Raw genomic sequence first — 6351 nt, 5'->3', positions numbered from 1 at the left:
TAACTACATGTTCCTCTGCTTTTAGGGTGTCCTCAGCAAAAGCATGTTTCAGATAAAGAAAGCAGCCTCGACAACTGATTTTAATTTAGTGGTATCAGCTCCACAGGTGTGGAATAGGGTTTTAAAGAAAAATAAGGTCTACACCTCTTAATGAAGCTTAATTGGTTCCATCCACAGCTCCCCATAGCTATTGAACTCATTGTACACCTATGTTTTATGCATAATGACTTTTCTATCTGGTATCAGACAGTAATCATTCCAGAAGGCAAAAATCTCAAAATAACCACAATATATGCATACAGAATACATTTAAAAGAAAATCTAAATTGACTGTTCAGACCTTCCCTCACTTGCCAGTGGATCTTCTCCAAACAGAAGGCATTCCAAGTCGGCGTAGGAAATGCTAAGATAGCATGCTTTCCATATTGTGTTATCGGAGCGTCTTCCAAAAACTCAAGCTTTCCCGTACAACAAAATGTCATGAAGAAGGTTTTACTCCAGTCTGCGTATCACAGGCTGTACATACTGCTTCAGCTACTGTAAGGTTGGCAAGCAAAGCTTGTAATGACTTGAAGTACAGTTTAGGAGCAGAAAAACTTTGCTTCAGAGCCACTTGCTCCCACTGTCTGATTTTCATTAGGAGGGGTTTAATGTGCCTTTGTTTTTTCCCCCAGAAACGAAGACAGAGATAAATGTCAGAGGGAACTTTTTGGTTTTCAATTTACTGCACGTAGCTTGATTAATTGAGCTGATGTTGTATATGCAATGACAGGAGGAGGAGTTTCCCAGAACCAGATAGCCTGGCTGAACTGAGAACTGGGTCAAACCCTGGCAGCAACAACGCACTTCAGAGCACAGTGAGCATCTTGGTTTTAAAAACAGATTTTACACCCAAGCACATAGCTTTTCCCTCTCCCTCTTATTAACATCACTTGCTCTCATCTCTGTTTTCACAAGGCCATCAAGAAGCAGTCTCTGCAATACTTCACTCAGGCGCTATCACAGCAAAACCACCACAGCTGGTTTCAAACAGTACGAAAGGCAGTAAGTAGTATCAGTACCAGGATGCCAAGCGTAACAACCCACCAGAGAACCACAAAACAAACCACCAGGCCACAAATACATGCTCATACCATCTTACCTGGCAGAGTCCAAACCACTCAGTGCTCTTCATGCAGCATTTCTAGTCCTGCCGCAGCAGTGACAGGAGGGCAACAGGGAACCTGGGATACAGCCAGGAAGCCTTTGCTACACATCTACCTCCTGGAGCTAGTTGGTGCAGCTCAGCCCTTCTCACTGCTGCATGTCCTCTGCAGGTCAGCCTCAGCTTCCTTCCTCTCAGGTTCAGCTGAAATCAATGCAAAAAACCCAGCTCACCCAGAGGTTAACTTGGAGCACCTAGTGCCCAGGCCCTGTTAAGTCCTGCCCAGGGGCACCTCCGAGGACTATGTTCAGTCCCTGCTCTAGCAAGCCCTGTGCTGCCCTAGAGTGTTCCGACAAGACCCAGGCCCCTGGAGTGGCAGGCACCCCACATCTGCCCTGTGTGTGTCTGTGCAGATGAAGATCTCTGGGGGCTTGACTCCTCTGCCACGCTGGTAATGCTGTGCACAGCATTCAGGGCAGTGAAGGTGCTGATCCTTCAATCAGGCCCAGGCAAAAGGGAGAGGAAACAGTTTCACTAGAAACTCAGCCTTTGGCACATTGATTCAAGTTAATTTCTGAGTGAAACAAAATATGCTTAAAGACTTTAATAAAAATCCATTTACCCAAATAGAGTCCTCATTTTCCTTTTTTTTTTTTTTTTTAACTGTCAAAAAATTTGACAAATTTGATCAGATCATATCGCTGAGCCGAAAGTGTGAGTTCTGGGAATGAGCTATTTGCATCACTGTAGCTCCCCACTTACAGTTTTGGGCTTGCTACATGCCCCCCTCTCTGCCTACTCTGCTATTACAACCCATCTGATCTCACTTTGGGTGGAAAAACACACTTCTGCAGTCACAGAAATCTTCACAGCAAAAAGACAGAGTTCTCGTCCACAGCTCGAATGGGGCAGGCTGGGTGTCCTGGTGGGTGTCCTGTCTTGCCCCTTCTGGTCCTACCAGAGCCCCACCTCAGTCCACACTGCTGGGTGGCAGAGCCCCGGTGTGCTGAGCTCCACACGACACAGGTGCCAGCTGCAAGTTGTGTGCTTAAGTGTAAATGTGTGTGCAGATACATTTGCTTGCAAAGGTGTGGGCACAAAATTTGGCTGAGCAGCTGTTTGACCCAAGCTCCAATTAGACAGGATGGCATAAGGTAGATCTTTCTCCTAGAGGCACATGACAGTGAGTAAATATTCATTTCTCTCTCTCAAAAGCGAGGGTCATGCACAAGGTCCAGTTTGGCTGAGTCGCTATGACTACATGATGGCCACAGGAACTGCATCAGTTCCTCTGCAACAGTTCCTCTGCACTGCCCTGGCACAGAGAGGTGCTGCCAGCTTGTCATGGTTGTCTTCCATCAGAAGATGTCACATGGAGCTCACACACACGTGCTGCTCACAGGCTCCAGCTCCCACCTCTGCTGGAAAGCAGCCACTCTTCAGAAGAAACCCCTCTCAGCAGTGAATAACAGCTGCTTTGGTGAAGACCAAAGTACTGCTCTCTTTCATTTATTTTCCCTGTGCACAACAAATACTCTGATGACAGGAGCAGGACAACCAAGAAGTCCCCTTTCCCTCCTAAATTCCACCTTCCCTCAGGACCGGGCACCACTACAAGCCAGACGTGTTCCCCTCCAAGCAGCAAATCCTGGCAAATTTTCTGAAAGGTTTGAACATCCCAAGTGGTCATGCAGAAGCACCCTCCAATGCTGGGGGGTCCCTAGACAGTTTTTTTCTAGGTAAAAATGAGGATTTAAAAGGAAGCACAGCAGCAAAGCTCCCCAGACACAGGCTGTCACCCACCGTGGCAGCTGCAGCCACTGCTGCTCACAGCCTGCTGAGGAAGAAGCCCACAGCTCAAATGTAGCAGTGCTCTGTGTCATCCACCAGTGCCATGGCGTGAAAATGCCCACAGCTTTGTTGATCTGCTTGCCTGCTTTGCCTGTTAGTCAGTGAAGGAGAGTACAAACAGCTGTGGTGTGGCTCCTAACAGTGTCAGTTTGTGAACAAGTGGACTGTTCATAGGGATAAAACTGGGGGTGAGTTATTCAGGTCATCTTCTGTATGTGCTCACCTGTGCTCAGCTGTTCAGTGCAAGCCAGTTTTCAGAATAATTCTGATGTAAAACTGAGTATTCTGGAGAAAAGCTTGTGGTTTCAGAGGCGGTGGTAGCACTTGGCTATCAGTTCATTCCTTCTTTGAGCCTTGTTGCCCAAGCAGTCAGTGTGCCAGAAAGCGAGTCCAGCTGCTCACGCCTGGGATGAAAAATGAATGTTTGTCCTTTCAAACTCCTCAGAATGCCCTGACATGTCCATCTCCTCTCACCAGGATCGCTGTGCTCCTACAGTGTGCTGTGTGTCAGATGCAAGATCTGAAAAGTCATCCAGGCAGGAGAGAAAAGCTGGCGGCTTCATCCTGAGTCACTTCTGGTGGGAAGAGGGAAGATGGTGATGGGGAAACAGTTCTAACAGCTGCTCTGAGGTGAGAAGCAGCAGCGTGGAGGAGGAAGAGAATATATAGAAGGAAATACCTTGGTGTTCTTCAGAAGCTTGTTTTTCCTTAAAGAACCCAAACCAGAAGGTATTTCCACCAATCAAGTCAGGAGTCCTGCAATATTCATAGCCTGGAATTACCCCTGCTCTGTGGAGGGTTTGCTTGTTCAGCTCCTCAAAATGACCTGAAAATAATTGTACAAGCCATTAAAATAAACTGAGTTATGGATTTCCATTTTTCCCTTTCACAACAGACAGGTAGTCTCTATTAGAACAGTTTTTATTTTAAAACAGATTAGAAAAGCAAAGACAAAAGTAAATTTCTCCAGATGCAGCTCCATTTCCAAACATCACCAACCAAAAAAGCTTTGAAAGGCTCTACAAAATAGGACTGAAATAGATACTGTATTGTGGTAAACCTGAAATGTGTCATGACAATTTTGACTTTTTTTTCTTTCATCTGTAGTTTTCATAAAACTGTTTATAACATTACAAATAAAAATGGTTTTTATAAAACAAATTTCAACTTGAAAAATCAGAATATCTCCATCTACAAGTATGAATGCAGCTGCTTAGGATACTATATTTTCATTAAATATTTTCTTTTGATGAAACAGCATTTTTATGATAGAAATTTCCCAAGTAGCTTCAAGTGCAAGTCAATACACTGCAACAAAAAACTCCAAGCTTAAGATTCATGTTCTCATATTCTGAGCTGGCCATTGGGAAATAAAGGTTTTGCTCATAGACTGAACTAGTTTGGTATGCACTTGCTGAAATCTAATAAAGAGGAGACCCTGGAATGTAACCATAGATATTGGCATTCAAGTGAAGCAGGTTGAACCTACGCTTATTTACCTCACAGTGTTTTCTTTACAGAGTTTTTAGCTGAGTGAAAACATACATGCATTTGTCCAGTTCCCTATTCCTTCCCTAAAAGCATCCTGGGAGCATGCTGGGTTTACCACATCTGGTGGGAAAATTTCTCTGGCATGTCTGTGGCTGCTATATTAACAGCAAGTTTCTGACAGCCTCATAATAATCACCTAATCTTTTTATGTCCAAAGACAAAACACTTCCATTGGCTTTCCAAGAGATAGGTTTTCATAAGAGGATTTTTTTTTTCCAGCACTGTGGAAGAGAGCAGGGAGAGTTTCAAAAATGCCAGCATCTGCTCTAAGTCAGCTCAGGGGACCTGCACAGGGCAGGGCTGTACAGAACAGTAGAAGTGGGCAGGAGGGAAGGTGTATGCCTGAACATGGAGTGTCTCCTGTTTCCTGGGAGCACATGCTGGCCCTCTGCAGCTCAGGATCAACATGCAGCATCTGAAGGGTTTGTACAGTGAAAGTGGTAAAATTACAATTGCACAGTGTGAGTGCTGTCATTACTTAACTGTGTGCCTGTGCTGGCTATGTGTATGTGCACAGGACAGTTTATCAGGGGACTTCATGAGGGTACTGTTCCACAGCAACCTGCATCCCACTGGCACTGTAATGGTTAATGCCTAAAACTTGCCTTGGCTGAGATCCTTCTGCTGTTTGATGGCTCAACTGAAGCTTGATGTTTATGGTGGAAATTGTCTTGATTTCTTTAGATGAGATGAGCATCCATGGAGTTTGAAAATGTGTTTTAATTAAGATTCTGCTAAATTCTACCAGACACCTACTTGGAAAACAAAGCAACTGAATAATTAACTCTGATGAGAGCAGATGCTGCTCTAATGACAACCTGTTACTGCTCAAGTGCATCATTAGTTGTTTTACTGTGTTCTTTTAATATGTCCAGAGATCCTCAGCTAATGAATATATTGGTAGCAATGTATTTAAAATAATTCTTCAGTGTGGACTGCTGTTAAAAAAAAAGAAAAAGAAAAAAGAAAAAGCCTACAACCAAAAATCCCAACATACTGAGTTCAACTGAAATAGTGTTTCCACTGGTCTGCGTTCTGTGTGCTTGAAAGCAGACACTTCTTTAGTTATCCTTGTGGGATTATTTTAGCCATACATCAAGTGAAGCTTACAAATTGATGAGAATCTAATGATGCATTTATTTACAGATGTGCAGTTCTGTTCCCTGTTATGTTGCCGAGGGGTGAGAAGAGGGAAGGCTTTTTCTCTCCCCTATGTAATGTGCACAGTCGTGCATTTAAGAAAGTGACTAGAAAAATACGACCAGCAAAATTTTACCCTGTTATTTCCAGCCCTCAAAAAATAAATCTGTATCATCTCCTAAAATATAGACAGAACTTTTAAAAAATAGAAAATAGAATATTTATACTTAAATAACTCACTTTAATGACACACTGCACTGTCTGTTTTCACAATATCTTGTGGTTTCATCTAAAAGCATGTATTAAAAATTGTGGGTTTCTATTTTGGACTATCAACACCAGGAAGGTTTGGTCTCACCATAAAAGTAATGAGATTAAATTCAGTAAAGTGAGCAAAAACATCAAATGGGAGTATCTAGCTCATACTTTTATATTTCCTTCTCTATTTTTTTATAGTGTCAGAATTACATCTTCTACCTTCAAAGATATACTGAGGAATGATTGAGGTACTCTGAGATGTTTTTCAGAGCCTATTGAGCCCAATACTCACCAGTCTAGCAGAGCCAATGGCACCAGAAAAATCTCTAATCCCTGGAGAGAAGCTAGGGATTGCTGGGAAACGTGTGCAGGGGCATCTCCATCAGCCCCTGGGGAGCAGCAATACT

General features: G+C 43.4%; 1 long non-coding RNA gene across 1 annotated transcript; it reads right to left on the bottom strand.

Annotated features, from left to right (window-relative positions):
- Positions 1-1149: 1149 nt before the first annotated feature.
- Positions 1150-3812, bottom strand: LOC148183868 (uncharacterized). The gene is made up of 3 exons (XR_015773155.1): positions 3675-3812; positions 3219-3570; positions 1150-1348 (listed from the first exon to the last, which is right to left on the bottom strand). It is a non-coding gene; the product is annotated as an uncharacterized LOC148183868 (long non-coding RNA).
- Between the last annotated feature and the right edge of the window lie 2539 nt (positions 3813-6351).

Source organism: Pseudopodoces humilis, chromosome 8 (assembly GCF_049639895.1).
Source record: "Pseudopodoces humilis isolate 2021_Gansu_Grassland_sample_001 chromosome 8, ASM4963989v1, whole genome shotgun sequence".
Classification (NCBI taxonomy): Eukaryota; Metazoa; Chordata; class Aves; order Passeriformes; family Paridae; genus Pseudopodoces; species Pseudopodoces humilis.
The sequence above is the reverse complement of the archived record's forward strand: the minus strand, read 5'-3'. Positions and strand labels throughout refer to the sequence as shown.